Raw genomic sequence first — 24,262 nt, forward strand, 5'->3', positions numbered from 1 at the left:
TACAATAAATACTAAGGCAGGAAGACAATCTCGTTTTATTTCTAGGTTCTGAATTAAAGTCCCTTTCAATCTTGTCTTATAGAAGCTTCCTTGTCACATCAAAATTCCTGAACACTTATTGCTGTGAATGTTTAAAACTCTGCTGTGTGAAAGAGACATATTAGTAAACATAGCATTGTTTCTTATTATGACTGCTGTATATAACGGAATGCTAAAAGCAACATAGTTTCTTGAAAATAATACTAGTGCTTGGAGTATAATGGTATACCCTTGAAGATGTTATTTCACAAAGGTACAGTGTGCTCTCATACTAATGCCTGTTGTAATGAGACAAACCTGTACTGCTATAAATTCTCACAAATGCAATTCTACTTGGAGGACCGGAAAAAGGTAACTTTATATTGTCCATTTTAACATCAGGGCTCTTCTTCATTCTGCTATTTGTATAGCTTTATTAATAAATGTACCTGTCTATTGGATGGAGGTGAGCAAATAGCCCAGATTAAAGACCCATAAGACTCCAGCAACAGCGCCTACCATCAGCACATCTGAGCACCTAATTCAGCTCAAGAGATTCTGGCTCGAGTCCTGCAGCCACTGCTCAGGTTGGGAAGCTCCAGTGCAGGAACAAGGGAGGAACACTCCAGTGCTGAAGAGCCTTATGACTGTTATCTTTCTCAACAACTGCTCCTGAGGGAAGGAGTTAATGTGTTTCTGAGCAAAGGAAGAGGACCAACCCTATTCAACTCTCAGAGGCTGAAATTGTTGGGGCTGGTGTACACAGCATGTTACCAGGGCAACACTGCTCTCTGTCATCAGCACAGTGCAGAGCCACTGCCCACATGGCAGCATCTGTGTGAGGCTGTCCCACACAGCTGCCTCTTGAAAGTGTGAGACTTCAAAGAGGCACAAATGTCACTGGTTTCATGATAAAAATGTGAACTCAGGCAAGTGCTTGCATTTGTTTTAATTAACACCACAAACAGCAGTATAGCAAGGCAGTGGCACAAGAAGTGGAGCTCTGTCTTCTTGCTACCAGACTTCATCTCACAGAATCACAGAATCACAGAGTCGTAGGGATTGGAAGGGACCTCCAGAGATCATCGAGTCCAACCCCCCTGCCAAAGCAGGTTCCCTACAGCAGGTTGCACAGGTAGGCATCCAGGCAGGTCTTGAACATCTCCAGAGAAGGAGACTCCACCACCTCCCTGGGCAGCCTGTTCCAGTGCTCCGTCACCTCACTGTAAAGAAGTTCTTGCACATGTTTGTGCAGAACTTCCTATGCTGCAGTTTCCAGCCGTTTCCCCTTGTCCTGTCTCCACTCACCACTGAAAAGAGTCTGGCCTCGCCATTCTGCCCCCCACACCTTAGATATTTATAGACCTGGATCAGGTCCCCTCTCAGTCTTCTTTTCTCAAGGCTGAACAGACCCACTTCACTCAGCCTTTCTTCGTAGGAGAGATGCTCCAGGCCCTTCACCATCTTTGTGGCCCTCCGCTGGACTCTTTCCAAGAGATCCCTGTCTTTTTTGTACTGTTTATCTCTGTTATTCCTTAGTCTTAGCTACAAAGGCTACAGTCATAGGATGTGACAAGAAGAGAAAACAACATCATTTTTAAAATATAGAAAAAAGAGAAACTCTGAAATCCTTGAAATCAGAGATAGTTAGCATTTCTGTGATTTTCCTCCCATCAAACTGCAGCCAGAAATGTACATACCAATGTCTCATATATCTTACATACCTAATAGTTCAGTATGATATTTGATGGGAAAAAGAAAAAAAGGGGGGGAAAATTTCCATCAGAATAATCCATTTTATGTTGGTTTTGCTGAGCTAGAAAGCATGCATTTGCTATGGCTGCTGGGGTTTTTTGTTTCATTTATTTATTTATTTGTTTTTAAGTATTGCCATTAAATGTGGATAGAAAATTCCATAGCTTTGGGGAATACAAAAAATCTCCACAGAAATGTAGTTTATCTGTTCATCACGTTTATAAAATCAAATGATCCCCTAAGACTGTGGAAAATGGTAGTGGAGAGAATATACCTTCTATAACCTGATCAGTTACTACAGAGAAACATGAATAGCAATGAAAATGAATCAGAGAAACTGTTTCAAGGCAAGATATTTCTTTGCCCTCAGATTTATATATGAAATTAAAAAGTTGAAGTGGAAAATGCTTTTTTCCCTCACCTTTCTGTGTATATACATTTCTACAAATACCAAATGATGTCCGTATTGAACTTCCACTCAAGCAAGTCCTACTAAATGATGACACTGTCATTACCCTCAGGGCATAATGGCATCACATCTGCTTAGTCACTCCTTGATCTACCAACACCACCACGCAGTCAAAGCAATATAAACTCAACACCTCTTTACTTCTTTTGATTTTGTAATATGTAAGAGTCATTCCAACTGCTGGAGTTCACCTAATGTCTATAGAAAAAAAAAAAAAAGATATGTATTACAAAGGAAAGTAGTTTAGTCATTGTAAAGCTTGAGCCTTGTCCTTATTCAAGATTTTCTTTTCTTAAAAGAAACATTTCTTCTGGAGTGTTCTTTTTCATATTATCAACATTTTAGTGTTATGAATTTAGAGAGATTAAAGAAAATGCTAAAGCACTGGACATTTCACAGATGCATAGTTGGGAAAAAAAAATGGAAACCTTTGAGCAAAGAAGCTCCTAGTTGATAGCACAGAGCAGAAATGTGAGAGAAGTCATTGAATATCAAATAGCATGGTATGCTCTAAATCCATCAGTGTGAAAGCTTTACCTAAGAGTGGTGACTTTTTTTTTCTCTCCTTGTATCATCTCATCTATCAATCACCTCATGATCTGCCTTCTGCTGTCATCTGGAAATCTCTTTACCAATACTGTGGATTATATTATTAGTGAGAATTATTTAATAGCAGGATATGTTTTATCTCTGCCTCTCTCTGTTTTAGGTGACCTCAGTGGGAAGTTAGCAAGACTAGAAGGAATTTGAAGAAAATTTGTTAGGTAGCTGCAAAGGGAGGATGAAGGTAAGTCACAAATGATCTTTTGAGACATGTGAATGTATTACTAAAGTTTTAAACATGAAACTGAGACCATGGCGTCAAGATTAATTTATGTATGCAGTGCTTCAGAGGAGCCCGGGTGGTAGAAACTAGACCATATTTTGATTTTCTATAAAACAAAAATCAGAAAGTGTATGACAAGGAATGGAACTTTTAAATGTTCTTTATAGACTGATGAAAATTGCAGAAGAAAAAAAATCTGGAGATAATAAAGTTGAATGATAATCAAGTTTCAGGGATGAAATATTTTGCATTCAGGAATTCACTGTCACTGCAAGCATTAATATGTTTGCCAACGTGTCAGTGACGCCTGGGCTCTCTGTGTTAGCTAATTTTTTTGTGAGGGTTGTTTCTGGTCCTCTTCCTTTCCATTACCATTTTCACCTCGTACATAAAAGCTGCTGATTTTTGAGCTTGATAGGCTGCATATTCAATACCAAATTGCTTGCTGGTCAGAGTAGTGAACTTTGAAGGCTAAGCTGCAACATTATATTTACTACTGAGAATTGGTTTGTTTTTTCCCTAACACAAAGGCAATCATAATAAATATAAATGCAGATATTTCATTAAAAGGAATTTTTTTTTTTTTCACAGATTGTTAATTAAAGTTGCCTTCAGTCTCCAAAATATTTTTCATCTTGGTTGAAGATTACAAGTACAGTAAATCAAAATTATTAGGAATGTTATATTTCTGTGACTTAAAAAAAATAATGTTCTATTTTTTCAAGTGTAGAATGGGCATTTGTTCTGCAAATACATGTTGAAGATGCTAGATTTTTCCATCTCGAATCGCCTACAAATTTCTCTGATCTCTGCTACTCTCCCTTTCTATGTCTAATCATCCAACTGGTAATAGGGAGGAATGCATTCTTAGAAAGCAATAGGATTTTATTTTTAGTTTTCTGTTAGAAGAAATAAAATACAGAAGAAAAAACTACATAGTGAAATGACTTTGATAGAACTGTCAGAGGTACTGCTCTGCATTTGTTTGGTTTTATGTCAAGAATTTGAGAAAATAATGGTTAAATTGGGAAATTATCTAATGTAAAAGCACTCTAGAGATATCATTCAACTAGTCTAAGATTCATTCTTCATTGCTTTTGATCATGCTGAGTAGTGTGCATAGTTTCAGCTCCAGCCCTCTGAGGAGCACACACTACAAAAATATTGCTGTGTGACTCCAAAGCTAGCTAATCCAACATCACTGTTGGATTAAAGGAAATCAATACCCATGATCTTTCCTATTAATTTAATCAGTTTTCAGTTTCCTTCTGAAAGTATCCAAAGATTTAAGCAGAAACCATCCAAAATAATAAACAAAGAGAAAACATAACAGTGTGTCCACAGTTTGTGGGCTGGTTTGGCCGGGTTCCATGACTAGTGGAGCAGGGGGACCCACGGACCCATGCCCTGGGAAAAAGAAAAGGGGTAAGGGGAAAGGGGAAAGGATAGAGAGATGGGCCTAAAACAAAACAGTGGGAATGATCTCAGGAGAAACAAACTAATTTACTAAATAGGACATCAGAATGCAAGATAACACACTATAACACAATATAATGCAATGTAATTAGAATTGGAGATAATAGATCGAATAAAATGAGCATCCAAAAACGGAAGGCCTTACTCTAAGTAAGATGAGGCAGTATGGCTGAGAGCACAGATGAGCTGGAAGGTTGAATAAAAGGGGGGTCTTGGGATAAAACAATCTTTTCCTCTGAGCAGAAATGGTACCAGAACAGTGAACAGTCCTTCGAGAAGATGTAGTTCTCTTCTGGGGCAGGTGCCTGGAACTAGAGCATTCAGTCTTTAACTCCTGTGTAGTACATGAAGTTATGATGTGGAGAACTGATAACAAAAAAATCATAAAACCATGATACCAGTGTTAGTCAGGTATTTTTTTGTTCGTTGTTGTTTTTTTTTGTTGTTGTTGTTTTGTTTTTAATTCAAATAATGCAAAGTTAAGGTAAAAAGAAAAAGCTTCATAGACTCATAGAATCATAGAATGGCTTGGGTTGGACCTCAAGGATCATACAGCTCCAACTCTCCTGCCTCAAGCAGGGCCACCAACCTCCATATCTCCTACTAAACCAGGCTGCCAAGGGCTCCATCCAACCTGGCCTTGAACACCTCCAGGGATAAGGCATCCACAACCTCTCTGGGCAGTCTTTTCCAGAGCCTCACCACTCTCATACTAAAGAACTTCCCCCTGACATCCAACCTAAATCTTCCTTCCTTCAACTTAAAACCATTTCCCCTTGTCCTGCTGTTATTAACCTTGTAAAGAGTCAGTTCATCAGAAAAATCTGTGCTTAGTGACAAACTACGAGAAAATTCCATTTGACCAAGTCTTCTGGCTGTACTGACACCATGTGCCTGTGTGCACACTTTCTGAAAGAATTAAAAGTCATTATTTCTTTGAGGTCTTGATTTTTTTTTTCCCCTAAGCAGCAGAACACTTGCAGAACTCCAGCTAATAGAGAATGCAACAGCACATCTGTTCAGCAGCACTGAAACCAGGAGTGCATTAAGCCTGTCCTTTGCTCTTCGCAATTGCTTCCCACAGAATATCAAATCGACTTGAAGGTCTCGGCACTTAACTTCCATGTTTAGATAACCAAGGCTATATCCAGAACACAGAGTACATCAGAGCCTTCATGCCCTAGTTATACCCTGTCTTCACACGAGGGTAAGAATGAGGTGTGTGAAAAGACTGACTTACCACTATACCTGAATTTCCATAGGAAAGAAATCTGCATATATGAAGTAGAAAGCAGCTGCTTCAAATAAGAAGCAAAGAAAGGCAATGGGGGTAAATATATACAGACACAGGACTGCAGCTCCTTCTATGGTTATCTTATCCTGTAACTAAAGACCACAGAAATAACTCCCACACCACAAAAATGGCAGCCCATTAAAAAAACTCAATTCCATCTTTCACAAAACCATCTTTAACATGAGTGCTGACACAAATACATGCCTATTAAAGAGAAAAAAAGGAAAAAAAATTGTCTATTTAGAGTTCTTTAGGAAAGAAAAAGGGATAAAAACTTCTAGCTAGCTCTGCAGAATGCAGTGCTTATTTTATCTCACACAGTTTCAGAATGTTTTTCATTATGAAATATTTAACAGTTTTATTTTTATAATTGCAGACAAATCGTTCTTGATGTACTGAATACTATCATACTTTAATTAAAAATACATAAAAGTAATGGATAATGGAAAGTAACAAGGACTTGTACTTTTAGGTTGTCACATTTTTAACACCATAAAGTAGTAAAGATAACACAGATTAAAATGCTTATTGGAAAATATTCCTTTATAAAATGCAGTTTGGAAAGTGTTTTCAATTCCTAAACTGCATTTTAAATGAACTGATGACATAATATCCATCTCTTGAGATTCTTTATTATTCTTAATGCTATGAGAAGTTTCACTAAAATCAGCCAAAACTGCTTGTGTGAATGAAAAGAATGTGCAGTTGGAGTAAAGTTTTTTTGTAGCTTTGCTTCTGGCAGAATTTGGAATAGCTCTTATTTTTAAATATGGACATTTTGTCTGCTGGATTATACCAAAGCTTAATGATAGCAATTAAAATTGGACATATACAAAAGAAAATGCAAATGTAAGATTTGAATACAAACTGGAATCAGAACAAATATTAAGATTTTCAAAATCTAAACTTAATTTATAATTCTAATTACTTCAGATACATATTTCTGGAACCAGAATTGAGAATTGAGAAGAAACTGACTTCAAAACTGGACTAGAAATGCCTTGAACAGATGAAGGCAACTGGAAATAAGCAGCAGTACCTTGAGTTGAACATCTGATTCTTTGCTTATCCCATATAATAATTTCTCAGAACTAATGGTGTTTTTCTTATTTTCTAGGTGGATTTTGGCATAAGTAAACTTAAACAAGAAGCTGTAATTTGGCAAAAGATCACCCCATCAGCCAACAAGAAAGCAGGAATTTAAATGAATTGCTTTTCAGTTTATCATGTTTGAATTATGAAAAACTACAAAAGAAGAAAAACAGATGTTTAGAAGTAGGGACTTTTTCTTTCCATTTCCAAACAAAAGTTTGCATGAACATGCTATTCACTATCACTTCAGTATTTCTTGAAATTTGTATCACAAACTGAAATATCTTTCACAGATGCCTCCTTGATTCGATTTCCCTTAAACTCATATTTGTTCAGAAACTTTCATCATTTTAAGTATACAACCAGAAGAGGTAAAAGGCATTTCCTCTTCCAGAATGAAACCTGATCCTCTTTTCAATATGCCTCCCTTCTTCCATCAGTTTTACTTCCTGAGGTTGTAGACACAAAGTTATAAAAAAAAAATTGCAGGTATGAAAAAGAACAACTGGTGCAATCAACAGCCTCTGGTTTAGAGATCACCTCTTCTAGGTATCTAACCTGAGAGCAGTGGATTATCAATCCTAACTATCTACAAGGGTTTACTAGGAAGCTTAATGGCTCTTAAATTGATTAGAACAGAGGTAAAATCAGCACCCATTTCCAAGGCTTTTAACAGAAAGTAGGATTTACTGACTCACCAACTGCTTTGAAGGCCAAGCAAATTTGTATTAAGTAACTGAACAATTAGAAGAAATATGTCCATTTAGAAACTAAGCTGATAGAAGATAACCTCTCAACATATGCTACAAGAAGTATATTGCTTCACATTCAAAAAATACTGTTGTCTTTTCCTTTTTAATCTGGGGTAGCTCTGGTCATGCCAACAGCCTAACTCCCGCTCAGCCATGCATTCTCTACTGCTTCTTCCTTCTTCCAGTGTGGATTATCCATGGACTGTGCTGAATACATTCTTGGGTGCTATGCAGCATCTCACCTTAATGCTTTGACATTTGCATTACCTCTGCTGCTTCTCGCACTTTTTTTCTCTTTTTATCAGCCGATCTGGCATTTCCTGCCCTTCCTGAATTATGTATTTCTAGAGGAGCCACCAGCTTGGCTGATGGGCTCAGCTAAGCACTGTGGTGGGTCTATCTAGGAAGGGAATGGAACTGGCCGTATGCAACATAAGGGAGCCCCTGACTTCTCACAGAGGCCAATCCTGCAGCATTCCATCACCAAATTTTTGGCACCTATACCTAGTCACACCTGCATTTTTTTTGTGTTGTGAAACAACAAAGTATTTTAAAACTTACTGAAGATCTTTTCAGCTCTGGTAGCTTAGTGGTATGCGATCAGGCAATTCAAGTTGTAGAGAGTTAAATATTCTGGGAGACTAACAGTAAGTATTCAGTAATGCTATATAATTTTTCCATGCCATTATTATTCCCTAGTTTTGTTTCATTTCTGTAAATTTGCCATCTGAGAAATCAAATGTACAAGGTAGTCTGACTTTTTATGCTGCATGCCCCAAGCAAAAAAGTCCATGAGAAGTCATTCCATTTTATAACTATTTGTACATCTGAACATGTTTTATGTTTCATTTTATAATAAGATTTGAGCAAACATATCATGCATTCTGCCTTTTATTCTTATAGTAGAAACTTTGCAGGCAGACCATCTTTCATCCATTACTTTAGGCTGCAATACATGAAGTTCATCACTGAATCTGAACATAAAGAAAGCTACACAAACTCTCTACACTGGAGAGAGACAGCTGCCAAAATTTCTTTTTTTAATGTTTGTGTAGGTTCTTAGACTGGCCAAAAAAAAAATCTCACAGGGCTTCTTAATAGGGAGTGTGTTCCCCTCTGTCTGGGCAAATGCAGTCCCATTTTGGGGTGGTTTCATCAGTATGTAGTTCTGCACCACCACAGTCTGCTCTCAATCCCTCTCCTCAGGAGTAGATGGGGAGAAAATAGGAGAAAGAAAAAAGCTAATGACTTGAGGCATGAACAGGGAAATCAGTCACCAGTTACCATCATAGACAAAACAGATTCAGCTTTGGGAAAATTAATTTGATTTATTGCAATTTGCTAATAGACTAGAGCAGTGAGAAGCAAAAGCAAAACACAGACGCCTCCGCACATCCATTCTCTTCTACCTCCTCCCCACAAGCAGTAGCATAGGAGTATGAGGAAAGAGAGACGCAGTCAGTCCTTAATGCTCTGTGTTGCTCCTCCATGATCACTTTCTGCCTCTGCTCCATGTGAGGTCTCTTCCACTGGATACTGTTGTTCCTGAACAGATCCTGCATGGGCTTCCCACAGACTGCATCTCTCCCAGCACTGCCCTAACACGGCTCTGTATCATGGGGCCCACCCTTCAGGCAGTGCTTCAACATGGGTCCCCACGAGCAGCAGCAATTCCAGTCCTCCTGCCCCATTCACCAGAAGGTGCTCTCTACTGGTCACAGCCCAGAGCCTGAACTGCTCCTGCAAGGGCTCTCCATGGGCTGTTCCTCCTTTGGGCCATCACCCACTGCTGCCCCATGTGCTCCTCCATGGCTGTACATGGAGATCCCCCACTCTCTCAGCCTGTCCTCATAAGGGAAGTCCTCCAGCCCTCTGATAATCTCCAGGGCCCTCCTCTGGACTTGTTCCAACAGCTGTTGCACAAATCTGCTCTCCTCGAGCACCCTTAGTGTTACTCATGTCTCAGCTCTGGCAATGGTGGGTCCCTTTGGAGCAGCTGGAGCAGCTCTGCTCTGACATGGGGCAGTGCTGGACTCTGCTCACAGAGGCAACTCTGCAGTTCCCCTACTACCAAAATCTTGCCATGTCAACACAAAACATGAATGAATGCAGCTGTTTAACTCAACCAAAGTGGTTTACCCAGGAGTGTACAGAATTGCTCAGGAATTTCCCCAGCCCTTAATATACAATACAATTAGGGAATCAAAACTAAGCATTCCTTTTTAATGGGTTCTGGTGCAGTCTTCAGATTCCTCAAAATGAAGAAAGGTGGCTGAGAGTAATGCTCTGCTACATCAGTCAAACATGCCTTTGCCTGTGAATAGGGAGGGATCATTCTCCTGGTGGTGGTTCTGATGAGACAGATTATGAAGAAACATAAGATACTACTTAAAATGTCCTGATTATGTAGTACTTGGACAAACAACTCTTGTTCAGGATCTGATACCTGCAATTTTTTAAAAAAATTATTATTATTATTATTTTGAGTTATCGCTCCATCCAGCATTAAGCATTATGCTCTAATGGTAAACATAGTCTCTCCTTGCTGGAATTATCTTCTGCCCTTGGAGAGTTGATCATTTGGGAACTTTTAATTAAATTCTGATTGCTCGTACCCACCAAAGTACTTGACTTTGAGAATTTTCCTGCTAGCTGACTTGCCAAAATGCTTTAAAAAAGCCTACAGCAAAACACAACAAAGAAGTGCAACAGAAGAAGTGGTTCAACAAGAATGCATTTGCTGCCAGTTACTCCATTTTTTCAGTTAAAATACTGAAGTGAGTGTTGGTTTGAAAAGAACATTAATTCTGATATCAGTAAAAATCAGCAAAAGCCTACAAATTTTGTAGCATTTCACACTCTCCTTTATCAATTAAAATGCAGGGAGGAGTTTTGTGACTGCATCATCTTCCTGACCGGCATGTTTCAAAATGATGTTTACAGTCCTCAGAATTCTGTGTATCTTTTCTTTCATCAACATGAAAAATGCACTTTCCCTTTTGAGCAGAAGCTCAAACCTTCAAATCCTAATAAATCTTTTTCTCTCTTTTTGTTAAGCCTGAGATTGCTGTAGTGAAGTAAAATAGCTAATGCTGAAACAAAAGTCTCAAAAGGTGAAACGGCAGAAGTCAAATGTAATACCAGTTAAGCTGGCCAGCATGCTTCAGGTGCAACCAAGATTAAAATATCAGTTCTCATGTTATGCCTTTTTTTTCCATAAGATATACTTAGATTATTTTAGTCACACGCTCTCTTGAGTAAAAAGTAAAAAACAGCACCAAGGGCAGAGGTGCTGGTAAGAGACCAAAGGAGAGCTTGGCATAGCAGTTCACATTCACAGTCAAAAAACATTTCCTATAAGCTACTGAAAAACAAGACTGAATAACAAAATAGACACATCTCTTAATGCACAAACCACTAGTGAATGGCTAATATTGCACAGCTAATGTATCATTATTATTGTGTTTTTGCTGGATTGTTTTTGGACATATTTTAACAAACAGTACAACCTGAAGCTTTTTCTAATAAACTATCATTTTAAAAAAATATAGAAAAGAAAGCCCTATTTGTTTTTAGAAAATAGAATTAAACTTTTTTTTTTCTTTAGAAATGAAATTAAAGCATTTTCAACAGCTTTAGAGAATTTAATATATTGCCCCAGAAATAAGCTCTAAAATTATTTTAATTAAAAGAATGTTTTGAGTAATAGTTGTGACTAAAAATGCCCAGAAACTTCTAAAATTCCAGGGCAGAGGAAGTAGATACATTTTTTAAATGAAACTGTAAGTTGAGAAGTTGAGATGAGAAGGATCCATTAAAGAAAAGTATACATCCTGAAGTATTAATCACTTGCATCAAACAGAAAAAAAAAAAAAAAGAAATCCATATGCAAGCTAATCCTTTCATTCTCATCTATGATATATTTGTTCGTAAAATACGTGAAGCAACTATAGCAGCACAATCAGTGTTGACTGTACCAGTTTTTATTGAGGCACAGTTTATAAAGGCAGATGTTGGATTGGCCTCTGCTCAATGAAATCTGTTTGGTTGTTCTTATCCACTCATTTGAAATATCCATGAGGGTGAAAATTGTCAATGGTGCATCTTCAGATTTCAGGAGAAGAGCTACTCACACCTTTCCTTGTAAGGATGCCGGATCCATCTGAGATAATATTATGGCAGCATTAACTTGATGACTTTTGTAAATGAAATCGGATAACATTCTAACATGGAAGGGACCCACAAGTAACAAGAAGTCCAACTCCTCATTTCACATAGGAATCTGTTCCATTGCCCAACTAACCTGTTGGAGTAGGTCTTTTCCTACTGCCTAACTTGACCCTCCATACTGTTCCCTTGAGTCCTGTCACTGTCACCAGAGATCAGCACTGCCTCTCTGCTCCCCTTGTAGAGAGTTTTAGGCTACAGTGAGGCCTCACCTTAGCCTCCTCTGCTCTGGGCTGAACAAGCCAAGGGACCTCAGCTGATTCTAAAATGCCTTGACCTCTATACCCTTCAATGTCTTTGTTGATTGAGAATCATCCTTCTGATTCTCTCTAGCAGTTTTATATAATTCTTGGATTCTAGTGCTCAGAAGTGCACACAGCACAGAGCAGCTAGTAGGGTTGTACTTGAAGCACGCCAGAATACGGTTGGCCCTTTTACCACATTTTTGATGAAATGATTGAAAACTACTCACTTGAGAAAATGAGGTAGCTCATCAGTTCCAATGGTATCAAGTCCCCATCCCGGTAAGATCACAGAATTTGGCCATGAGATCTCCACACCTCTTCACATTCCATGTTTTTGTTTTGTTTTTCCCCTACAGTCAGCATGCCTGCTTTTCCTAGTGTTTACTAACAGATAAATACACAGGTCACATTGCTCAGGGAAGTATGATAGAATGGTTTATCTATCACATTACACACTAGAGGTTTTACCTTCTCTCAAGAGGTGGCCATTTCAGTAAGTCACTTACAGTGAATATTCCACACTAGGTTAAATGTTTAGTGGCAGTTTTCCTCATATCAAAGATTTTAAATTCAACAACTTCGTGGCCACTATGACCAAGGTGGCCAATTACAGAAAAAGAATCCAGGAAAAATAGGGTTATAGTGTTGCCTTCTAAATGTTCAGCTAGCTTGCTGATTGAGGAAGATAATGTGAGAGATCATGCACAATTAATTGACTAAAAAGATAAGCAGTATCAGTGAAGTAGAGAGAAGAAGAAGGAAGTAAAAAAAAAATTCTCTCAAAACCTCTACTTAAAAAAAGAGTAGGCAATACTGAATTTTTTTTTCTCATGAGAGAGAAACTACTACTTAACATTTGCGTTTACATCATATCAATCTAGCTTCTCTCTTACAATATAGTGTTTTAACAAAGCTTAAATGTAAGTAAGACAGCCATTTAACAAGATCAGAGACGACTGAATACACTTGATTTTTTATTACATAAAATAGGGTAAACACACTCAGATAGGAGACCCTCCCACCGAGTTAAAAGTTTTAGAGTGGACACCCTTGTTTTATAAACTTCTTGAACCACAGAGGTAAAAATCCTAGATGCAGCTGGATCCACTCCTAGTCCCAGACTTGGCTAGTATTTTTTATCTAAGGAATTATATGGGCACAATCAAAGATACAGCCTTAACAAAGCTTACAGTCAACCTGAGATATAAACTTGGCAAAGCTAACTAAATCTATTAGCCCTTTACAAAGGTTCTGTATCAGCAGAGCATTTTGGTATGAAGGTGTATGCCTCTGCTCTGGCATAACCTCAAGAGCCATCATCATTCAAGAAGAAATCCTGTTACACAACCTACTGACATGCAGAAAATCTCCAGAAACTCTTGGGTTACTTACTATTTTGAGAGTAATGGTAAGGTAATTGACTCATAGTTATAGGTTGTTTTATTTAAATGCATGCTTAATTGAACTCAGCTGTTGAACCAGGTGTCTGCTATCCATTTTTTCAGCCCCTCAGTTTGAGACAGATTTGTGGTTGTTGACCTGTTTTAGTGGCAGTGTTATCAGTAATCTTGCACATTGTCTCCCTGTGCAAAGTGCGCACATGTGTGTGGAGAGGAAGCCTGTGCAAGAATGTTGAAGAATAACACATAGTAGAGGAAGGAATAATGAATATCAAGAAAACAATCAGTAAACTAAGATAATACATCAAGAAGTAAAACTAAAATAATGTTGTTCAGGTAAGAAAGCAGTAGAGCGTAAATGGGCAAGGGAAGGATCAAATCAGCTTTTTGAGTTTGATATAGCTTTGGGTGAATAGCAGTCTGTACATAGAGTAGGATACACAGCAGACATGGAGCAGTTTCTGGACTAACTAGAGGCTGCCTTAGTAATATAATGTGATACTCAAGAATACCCTTTGAGGTAAAAGTATCACTAGATGCCAGTTGAAGATCACAGACAACTGACTAGTAGTCTGTGACCAGACAACTGACTAGTAGTTTTCTATTCTCAACTTAAAGGAAACATTTCACACTTTTGTGACTTCTCCCCTGTTTGCGTTAGGTGTAAGTAAAACATCTTTTAATTGTCACTATTTAAAATTTTACCTTTGAACACTTCTATCTTCAAGTATACAGAACATCATCCAGGTTGACAAATCTTAGCAGTACACTCTATGCTTCTACTGTAATGAACCTTCCTACAGATGAGACGGAAAACATGCCTCCCCAGAATGGCAAATGCAGGATATTTACTGCTCTGATGCTTTGTAACTCCTTCAAAAAATAGAATTTTTTTCTGCTATTTTACTGAAACTCTAAGCTGATAAGTAAGAGGTAGAAGGAAGATGACTGTGAGCTCTACTGAGCCGTCAGTTGTTTCGTGAAATTAATACGGAAATTATGTTAAGGGGGATCTGAAAGCATCAGAAAAGCTGTTTGAAGACATGCACAAATAGAGAAGAGGGCTTTGTTCTCCAGAAACTGTTGTATTTCCCTGCAGTGTTTATGCTCTTAGCAGATGATATTTGCTTCTTGAAGCTCCAGAGAGTCAAAGGTAAAACAATGCCATACAGAAGTAATATTTCAAGACGGTTTTTAGAAGGTCAATTTTCTTTTCACTTTTCTTTCACAGATGTTTTTCCTCATTTGTGTGAACTCACCGCAGTCTTTCAGTTTTTACCAGCACGATTCTGTAATAGCCTTAATGCTAATATGGAATTAGCTTTAAGAAAACAGACCTAGAAAGTATTAGGCCATTTCTATCAAGAACAAGATATGGAGTGTGTTTTCAGGAGTTTAAATTTGACTTGAAATCTCTGAAAGTTATTTCATTTCTGCTGCCCTGTCCTTAACTTCCATTGCCTCACTGCAGAGCAGAAGTTCCATTCTCATTCTTCCTTTTCATTTCTATGTAAAACTTGTATGAAGTAAATGTGAGAATGCCTGGATTTCTTGTGAATTCTAAAACATACAGATAAAGACTGTAGGTTACACTGAGACACGTTATGAGTATAGTTGACCGTTGGTAGTCGAAATAAGCACAAATCTTAAAAAGGAAAGCAGAAATTAAAAAAAAAAAAAAAATGAGTAAAGTAGAGTTTTCTTACTTATCTTTTACAATTTCTTAAAAACAGAAGAATCTATGTCTTCTTTCACGTTCCATCACTCTTTTAGCATTGTCTATGTTAACATATTGCTTGTACTATGAATTAATAAACAATACAGTCATTACTCATTAAACTTTATGTTCAAAACCTTAACACTGAATTCTGTTTGTGTTAGTGCAACAGGAGGATCCATAGTAAAAGCTGTCCAAGATTCCAATAACAATTTCCTGAACATGGGAATAGATCTATAAGGAGAAACAGACCTGCCAGTGGAAGTGAGAGGAATGGCTCACAGGTCAGCAATGTATGAGTGTGAAGGGTTTTGTTGAAAACAGTGTTCTTAGAAGCATCCAACCATTTATTCACGATGTCACTGCGCTAATTCTACAGAATTTAAGAAGGAATTCTTTCATCATTGCAGAACCTTAATTGAACGCAATCATAGCAGATCTTCAGTTGAAGGATCACTGAAAAAATGTCTGCCCACTGAAAAAATGAAAAACATTGTTTTAGACTTCTTTGTTTAATTTTGCACTGCTTCTATTCTGAGGGAAATACAATTTTCTTAATGATTATATGGAATTTTTAATATGCTTTGAGAGAATAGTGTTATGTGTGAAGATAGTGGTCTCTGTGCACAGCCCCAGGCAATGTTAGGGTAGATGGATAAGTGCTCTACCAGGCATCTGTAACAGTATGTTTATTCCTTCACAATAAGTGGAGCTAAAAGAGCATTTCTTACTTTCCTACAAAAAATTATTTTAAGGTAATTATCATACTAGAAATTATTTTGATTTTCACAGTGAATTTGTTATTTTCATACCCAGAAGAATTCTTCCTTGCACCTTTCTGACTTTTCTTATGCCAGTATAGTATTGATAAAACAGCGGTTTTTAAAAAGGCAGAAACAGAGTTTAGTAGAAAAACATTTAAATCACATGTTTTGATTCAATTATTTGTTTTTGAAACAATACTGAATATTATGTTCATTTTCATACTTTTCAACCTGTCTGAACATTCTTTATGAACTACTAAGTCTTGGGGGCCTGAGGCAGCCGAGGATCCAAGTGGGGAAAATAATCTCACATATAATAATCCCAGCCTTTTAAGTTCTACTCTCTGCTAAGGTCTTAAGAAGATTTATATAAAGCCTACAAGTTCCCAGTTTGGGTCCTTGGTAGCACACTTGAATTTTAAAGCTGCTCTTTTTTTGGTTTATCAGCTGGGCCGGGAGGGGAAATAGTTACTCACTTATTAAACTCCTGCTTCTATATTTCTCTGCCAAAATTATACCCAGTTTTGCAGTTTTGATTCTTGAGAGTCATCAGCCTCACTTCTTCACAAAGTTTAGCTTTGTGTTCTTTCCAGCTAATCCTCTGTCTGTCTTCTTTCACATATCCTAATGCTCTTAGGAACTCTTCACACAAATCTTACTAAGAGGCAGAAGTAGCCGATGGTGAGGACCCTGTTTTCATATTCATCCTTCTTGCTGAAAGTGACAAACTGTCAAGCTAACATTGCACTGACAGCTATTAGGAGTTTTTGAATGGAATTTTCTCTTGGAAAATATTTGTTTAAGGAAAGATTTTAATACAAATGGAATTGAGAGCATTTTGAAACAAAAACTGGAAGAAAAAGCCATCAAAGGATAATACTTTGAGCCACTACCTTGCTCTTTTCTGTGCCTTTGACATAAGATTTAGGTCGTTTGTTATGACTGATTTATAATGGAAAGGTTATTTTTTTCAGTCAATTTTTTAAGTATGTTTTCTTTCCTTCCCTTGCCCCTCTTTTCTGTCCTTCTCAACTTACAAATTAACAACATACCAAACTTCCAACTTGAAGTCACATGCACCTAACAGGAACATTAAGATAACCTCACATGGAAGTCTGCTTTCACATTATTAGTCTTTCTATTGACAGCAGGTGTTCTAGTTTTTTCAGACCCGTGAGCATTAACGCCATCATCATTCAAGAGATGCTCTGGATTCAAATAGCAGATCAACAAATTGCTTTTAAAGGAGTAACCAGAGGATTCTCTCTGCAAAATTTTACCTAATATGTCTGTATCACATCTCTAGACATAAAAATTCAGTGTTGCTACTATTCCTCTACTGGATTTATTTTCATGTAAAGTATATTTGAAATATCAAGACCTGTATTTTGTTTACTGCTGTTTTAAACTTGGACCTTTTCTGTAACTGTTTCCAGAATGGCTCGAGAATCATAGAATTGTAAGAATTGGAAGGGACCTCTGGAGATCTCCTAGTCCAACTCTCCTGCTAAAGCAGGTTCCCTAGGGTTGTTGCACAGGATTGTGTCCACAGGGGTTCTGAGTATCTCCACAGAAGGAGACTCCACAACCTCTCTGAGCAGCCTGTTTTCATGTTCATATGGAACTTCCTGTGTTCCAGTTTGTGCCCATTATTCTTTGTTCTGTTGCCAGGCACCACCAAGAAAAAACTGGCCTCATCCAGTTGGAACTCACCCTTTAGATATCTGTAAGCATTAATAAGATTCCATCTCAGTCTTAGGGCTCCTAAGGCAAGGATGGAAGACTGATAGAGAAAAAGCTCTTAAATGCTTTCACAAAAGCTTGAAACTGAATTGGTCTTTGACAGATATGGAAAACTTCATAATAAAGCATTATTTACCAACACAAGATATTAGCTAATAAGTACTTCTATAGCTGGAGACTATTAAGTCAGAAGCCAAAGCCTTTTTGTTCCACTGGCCAGGTCCTCTGCACTGCAAAGTTCTGGTTTTCATCAGAAGTTTCTAAATTCAGATATAAAAATAATGCTTTCATTGTAAGCTAAACATTACTTCAAAAAATCTCAGGTTTTTTTTTTTTTTTTAAGAAGACTAAAAAATTCCTGTCCTTCCAGTTATCATCTAAAATATACAAAATCCTAGATTTAGTTTAGCACCCTGAATGTTTGCCATGTTGCCTTAGCATTTTGAGTTTCTTTCATCTTAAAGGAGTTGTGATCCAGAAATTTGCCTTTTACCTCAGCGTTTATTCTCCCATAACCTGTCACACTCTGCTCACTTACAGACACTTATTTATGTATTATCCTTAGGTTAGGTGCACATTTTTTTTTTCTTGAAGAGTAGCATGCAGTTCAGTAGTTTGTCAGTTCTTGAAAAATAATTGTTCCATTGTCTGTTAAATGAGAGGGATTTTCTAACAGTCAGTGTACCAGACTTACTGGGATTGTATGTTGACAATATATTTTAGAAGTAATGCATATTTTCAGTTCTACATTTTCCTCTTCTCTGTGGGCTGACTTAAACTTGTTTGCACTCCACAAACTCTTTCCAAAGGAAAGTGCTATCTGTAAAGGATTTCCGTATTTGAAGAGGTCATGAAACTGAGATAACAGCAGATGTGACAGCCAGATACTGGGAACAGAACCAGAGTACTCTCAAGGTAAAAGCAAAAATTTCCTTGGCTTTTACTAAAGTGCAAAGTTGCACATGCAGGATAGTTGTGGAATTACATCTCTTGTGAACTGGGCTCAGAAATGAGTACATAGTGCTCAGTTTAACAGACGAAAAAGCTCATCCCATGTGTTGGATAATCTATTACTGGCTGGGGATATCGTGTGAGGCCACAAGATACCATGCAGTCTATCATCATGTTGGTCTACGTGAGCAGACTCAGAACTTCTAAATTTTTAAAGCTCTAAGTGCTAAGCAATTCAGGATAATTCTTTGTTTAATAAAATGCATACATATTTGTATGTTCATACATATTTGTATTTTCAGACCTATTTGTATGTCCCTTTTCCTCATTAAGAAAAAAGTAGATATTTTCTTTCAAAGGTTCTTTAGTTTGCTACTTTTTCCTGCTGCAAAAATCACACTTCTCTATTCTAAAATACTGCTATCTTGTATTTTTTGGATTTGTCATATGATTTGACCCATATGATTTTCCTATACTATGACATGTATCTCATCACTCTCCTTAAATCCACGCATAATACAATAGCATGCTTAAGATGAAGTAGCATTAATAGAAAGAACTTTTCTCAAGTCATTTGAACACAAATGTTAATGCCCAACTATTGCTAGCTGTCTAAACACCAGACGATAAAATTTATACCAGTAAAAATCAAAAACTTATTCTAATGTGTTAGCAGAATACTATAAAAGAAATATGCTTTCAGTAGTCTGAAATGCTGAAGAAAAAAAAGAAAACACCTTCTATTTTCTATTGACCTTTCCAAGTTTAGCAGACCAAAACCTCTTACCAGTACACATACAATACACATCAAAACACAAATATCAAACTTTAGATTACATTTAATGGCATTCGTAGGCCTACTGGGTAGTGGACTCTCTCACTTGTATTTCACTTGTTTAGAAAAGGAAAGATACTGCGTCAACTACAACTCTGACTGAGCAAGAATAGGCACCCTATGCATATTATGTGGGACGTGGGCAGCTATGTTGTACATAGAGAAAAATGAAGTGAAATGATGACTTGAGGTGGTAAGAGTTTTCAGATTTCACATATAAGATCCTTTTACGTGCTACAAGGGAATTATACTTTGTTGTATAGCATGCCACAATTCTGTATCTGGGTTTATCTGTATTTCATATGTTTAATACGCAAGTTAAAGCAACTTTCAGCCTAATTCTACTTTAAATAACCAACATAGACTCAGAGAATAGCCCAAAAAACCTGAAAACTTGAGCTGTGACACACTGGTGAATTGAGATCCACATATGTGATGGCAGACTGTGAGAGGTAAATTACAGAAACAGCGACTGCTGCCTTCTCTGAAATTTCTATTTAGTCAACATCAGTGTAGCAGATGATCCATAACAACCTGTCTTTTATCACCAGGGACATCTTGTCTCCAGAAAAAGAATCATTTCTGCTTAGCATTACACAATCTAAGGCAAAAGTCTTCATGCACCACTTTCAGCATGTCTGATGGCAGATACTTAGTCTGTCAAATACCTGTTCACGTGGGAAACCTCGGAAAAACACTGTGCTTTCCTCAGTGTTTTGCACTGTGGCAAAGTAATAATGAGTAGAAAATTAAGGCAGTAACAAATCCGGGTGTAATAACTTAGTACCTTCTCTATGCTACTTTTGTGGGTTAGCCCTGCTTAGAAGCTAAGCCCCGCACACATCCTCACTTGCTCACTCCCCTAGGGTGGAATAGGGGAAAGTTAAAGAGAAAATCCCTGGGCTAAGACAAAAATAGCAAAAGTTGTGTGCAAGCAAAACAAAACAAGGAATTCACTCAATACTTCCCACTGGTATGTGGATGCTCAGCCATTTACAGGTTTAATGTAACCAATTACAATTAATGTAAACCAATTACATGGTTTATCACATGTTATAAGATTTAATTGGAAGGCCAGCTCTGAATGTTCCCCCTACCTTCTTAATTTTATTGCTGAACTTGACATCATGCAGTATGGAATATCCCTTTGACCACTTTAGGTCCGCTGTCCTTTCCAGCTCCTTGCTGATGGTACAGCGTGACAAACAGAGCAGACCTTGACTGTGAGAGAACAATTAAAATATTATTGTGTTCTCAATGCTGCTTCTGTCAAAAATCTAAAACTTAGTATCATATAAACTACTAGAAAACATAAAAACTACCTATTATAGCTGAAAACAGTACCTCTGTGGAAAGGATCTTGCCAGATCAGAAGGTATAAATTAAACATTAGAATTTTGATAGGTACATTCTTGTCAAATTAGAACTCCCAATATGGATTGTTTTGGAAAAAAAAAAAAAAAAAAAAAAAAATGAAGGAGAGAATGCATAAACCTCCAGACACAGCAAGCAAGAAGTCATTTCCCAAGAAGAAATAGTATGGTTCAGTAGGAAAACTAACATGCCAATAAATTCCCCCAAAATAGATGAGAAATAAGGACGGAGAAAAGGAGCCTCTCCCTCTGCAGGAGCAGTCAGAACTATGTTGTCACTAAGTCATATCAACTGAGGGAAGAGCTACTCATCTTTCTCTGTATAGAGAGGGAGACATCTGCCATAGAAGGATGCCTCCATAAACTCCATGTGAAATAATGCAACTCCACTCAAGTTTCTACTTTGTGCATCATAAAAACAAAAGAGTCTAGTCCTGAACAAAATACATATTTTTTTCCTAAATGTTTGTATGATCTTTCCAGTGACGGGAAAGTTAGTCAGACAGTTTACAGACACGAGAGGTTTCCGTCTTAGTTCAGCAGTCTGCAGGGAATTTAGTGTTGTATCACTAATGAATTATATTTTAAGACAGGTCTATTCTTAGCAAATTTTCTAACTGGACATCCCATCTAACTATGTCTTTGTACAGACAAATATCTTATCTGTGCAATGCTTTCATCTAAGCATCCATTTTTTCCTGGAGAGAATGAGGAACATCTTTTCAAACTGTGAATTTTATTTCAGCACGTGAACACTTTGTTGTTCTGTCTGCAGCCTGTTGCATGGCTAAGTGGTGAGCACTGGTGGGAATGGCATTGCCATTCATCATGCTGTGGGAGGGAGCCATCACTCAAGTGCACTTACTAAGGTCCTTTTGGAATTGATGACAAGACCTGTATGGTAAGACATAATGAGCCAGTTAGAGTATCTCAGCAGGTAGCATAGTTCAGAGACCCAGGGACTTACCCACTCTTGCTACAATTTGGCCAAGAATAGCTTCTGATACAAAATAACTAAGTTTTGAATTTCTGTTACTTTACTATCTGCCAACTTTGCCCTGTTTCCTCTCAAGGCTTAGGGGGACAAACAGCACTTGCTAAAGTGCCACGTGGTTGTTTATGGGAAACCGTTTTTAGAGAAACATTACAATTTACAACTTACAACTTACCTCTGATTTTCTTTGTGTTCTTTAAATGAAGAAAGGACGAACAAACATCTGTCTGGGCAACCGTCTGTCATACAGACAGTCTTGATAACTTACCACAAAAAATGGGGACAATCAAGCTGTGGTTTGAAAACAATATTCTGAATACATAAGATTCATCACTACAGCTCTTTGACAGTAAGGCAGGTTTTGGATTTGGTTGTTTCTTCAGTGCTTATGCTCATCTTTTAACATTAAACACTAAGCTTTAGATCTTTGGTTTTTAAAGATTTACTAATTAGAAAAAACATCCGCATTCAAGTCAGAAACTAGCAGTGATTTACCTCTTTAGCCTTCTGTGTTTTGAAAGGAAATTCACATTTTCATCTTTGGAAGCAAAATGAAAGTTAATTTACTATCTGAATAAAATTTGGAGGTTTCATCTTTAATGACATATCAAATCATGCGGTAAGCAAAGGTTTTGTGGAAAGCCTAAAAAGCCTTTACAAAAGAAATTCTGCCTACAGAGCTACACTTAAAGCATAGGATTGACATTATAAGCTTTTAGTCAAAGGAGAAATACAGTCTCTGCTACCAGCTGCTGTGATAATAGCCTGCAGTTGAAAGGCGAGTGGGACAAAAAGACAAGTTTTACTACTTGGCAGGACTTTTTGGTCTATGATTTTGGTTATTTCTCTCTATGTGAAGAACGAGCTAGAGGCCCTCTTTGTTGTCATTTTAATTACGGTTGTGCCAACTGAAATCTGCCATTTAGTTGTGATTCTTGAAGATGTCCTTAGTCTATGTAGTTTTATATGTTTCCCCTTAAAATTTAGAAAGAAACAAAAATAATTTGTCAAAAAATGTGAGTGCAGGACTTCAGGTGGAGAAAGAGGTTACAAACATGTCCCCTAAAATGGATAGGAGCACCAGTATCAGTTTCTCTGCCTAGTGGAAACTGTACGAGAGCTGAACTTTGGCTAACAGTTTGGGTCAAAAGAGATAGAGCTAGATGTATTTGATACCTGCAGACTTGCTATAGCACAGAGACAGATGACCAGAATACACTATCCAGGGTAATGAGATGCTGTTTCCTCCCTGCTAATTAATTGCGAAGAGAAAGCTTTGCATTCAGCAGCAAATTAATTACACAGCACCTATTATTTTTTGTTTGTTTGTTTGTTTTAGGACAAATTACAGAATGTGTGAAGCTTTTGTGAAAGGAAAATTCTGAAGAAACATAGAATGTATCTTCCATCAGCAGTGAACCAATAGTTCTGGACACAAAGATTTCTATGGCTTTCATGTCTCCAGCAATCTTTTAGCCTCAATTAATGCATATAGAGTAGAAAGTGTGAGAAATAATGAACTTGAGGGCCTCTGGGGTTCATAACTGTGCCAAGAAGAAAAAGGAAGGATTTTCACTTTGGAAACTTGGAGGTCCCTATTGATGTCTGATCTTGGTGGATGCTTAATGCTAGCAAGGTTTCTCAGATAATGGATGTGGTTGAGATTGCTGCACTGAAGTGTAGCTGCTCTGGTTCAGAAGAACTGGATGCTATGTCACAGGAGTTTCACATTTGATTCAAGGGTTGGCCTTCCTTCATCCCACTTTTGCTCAGTTTTCCATTTGGATGTCCAAAGTTTCAATATACACTATGTTAATTGAAACCTGGCAAAGAATGTTTTACATTTCACAACCAAATGATCCCTCAGCAGTTTGAAAGTAATTTATCATTTGTCCCTAGGTCAGATGATTTTTAAAACTGAACAAACACATGGAGCTTGCCCATATTATGCTTTAAGCTTAGTTCCTACACACTAGACCTATACGTTAAGTTAAGCATACAACTCTATTAATTGCCAGTATATCAAAACACTTTTTCCTTCATTGCTTTTGCTTATTTGTGAAATGAAATATGTCGTATTTTTGTTTTCTGTTCCTTTCCTAAAGTCACCTTTGTGTGACAGAATGCTACTGGATGTGAAAAAAAAAACAACAATGAAAATGAGTGCAAGCTGCATCTGATGTACTTATTTCTTAATTAATACATATTGGACATATATTGCTCATATTAAACATATATTAAATTCTTCTTTTCACACTCTACGTGGCCTTTCTGATTGTAATAAACCTAGTTGTTTTTATTTTAAAGCAAGTTCTACAGTACTTTTTTTTT

The sequence above is a fragment of the Lagopus leucura genome, unplaced genomic scaffold (assembly GCF_019238085.1).
Source record: "Lagopus leucura isolate 7727_CA_CO unplaced genomic scaffold, USGS_WTPT01 Super-Scaffold_100001, whole genome shotgun sequence".
Classification (NCBI taxonomy): Eukaryota; Metazoa; Chordata; class Aves; order Galliformes; family Phasianidae; genus Lagopus; species Lagopus leucura.